We start from the raw sequence: 1,338 nt of genomic DNA, 5'->3' as shown, positions 1-1,338 counted from the left end.
CACTAAAAGGAACATAAAAGCAATCTTCACTAAACACTGATTTATAAATAGCCTTCACTCTCTTTATGACAGCTATCATTTTAAAATTTGGAGCTTTCAGAACTGGAAGAAAAGAAGCAATCTAGAAAGGCAGATACTAACACAAAGTGGGGCCTATCTGTCTACACATTTGCCTTCCAACCTAAAACATTCTCAACATTGCCTGAAATTTATTTTCTCTGTTACAATGACTAAAATTCTATTACAGATTGATCTGGGTTTCAATGTTTTTTTCTTAAAAATATAAACCCATTAACAGTGCAATAGGGTTGGTGTTCTTTCCTACCTTAGAATGAATTATTACAGTGTAATCTAATCACTTTTCTATTTTGTTGAGACCAGTCACAATGAAAACACAGAAATTTTGAAGTAGGTGAGCATAATTTCATAGGCACTTTGAGCAACAGAGACCCTCAAAGTGCTGATCCATTGAGCCCTATGGTCCCCCAGTGTAAGTACAGAACTACTCTAAGTAGGGGGGCGGGTGGGTGTGGGGGTGAGAGGACAGGAATACAAAGACAACCTTAGACTATTTCAGAATTTCCTGCAGGACCTGGCTCATATCAGGGACACTGAGGAGACCTTATTCAATGAGTGTCCCTGCATTGGGACACTGCTGCATTAGCTCTCATACTCTCAAGTCTTTAAACTCCTCTTCTCGTCAATGCCTGCTTTATAAAAAGAACCAAACTGTTGCCTTAAAAAACATATATCGTGATATATCAGAGAAATTTTTTTATTTCAGGCAGCCTTTAAAGTAAAAGCCTCTATAGTTCAATTAACATATGCTAAGAGTCTTGTTAAAACCATACTGATCCTTCTTACTACATTCATGGACTTCTAGAGGCCTGAGAACTCAGACTGGGGACCACTGCACCAGGTAATACTGTCTTGACAATTCCAGCTAAAAACTCCAAGTCATACTTTTATACAACAAATATCTTTAAAGGTTTTAGATCACTAATTGACCATAATAATTTAAGCCTTTTCTGCAAGCTTACTGAAATCTCATAGAGAAATAGCATTAAAATGGACTCCTCTACCCCCACCCATTCTGCCTCATATCACAGATTTCTCCTTTTGTTCCACTCTGTCTTGTTCATACTTAACCCTAGCTTTAATGTAGTTTTAAAGCTCTGATAGCCCAGAATAAATACTGTTCTTAAAACTACTTTCTATTATTAAATATTGAGGAATAAAAAAAATTCTCAACAGGTAGCAATTAAGAACAGCAAACCTCTCTTTATCCATTAAAAGAATTCTTAGATTTTGAATAATATTTTCCTACTTTCTTTTTTT

General features: G+C 35.8%; 1 protein-coding gene across 1 annotated transcript in view; it reads right to left on the bottom strand.

Moving 5' to 3' along the window:
• ATAD2B (ATPase family, AAA domain containing 2B) overlaps positions 1-1,338 on the bottom strand; it is a 201,009-nt gene that overhangs the window by 5,744 nt on the left and 193,927 nt on the right. The gene's annotated exons all lie outside the window — the stretch shown is intronic.

The sequence above is a fragment of the Propithecus coquereli genome, unplaced genomic scaffold (assembly GCF_000956105.1).
Source record: "Propithecus coquereli isolate 6110/MARCELLA unplaced genomic scaffold, Pcoq_1.0 Scaffold668, whole genome shotgun sequence".
NCBI classification, from domain to species: Eukaryota; Metazoa; Chordata; class Mammalia; order Primates; family Indriidae; genus Propithecus; species Propithecus coquereli.
Note: the sequence above shows the minus strand (reverse complement) of the source record. Positions and strands in the feature narration are given on the sequence as shown.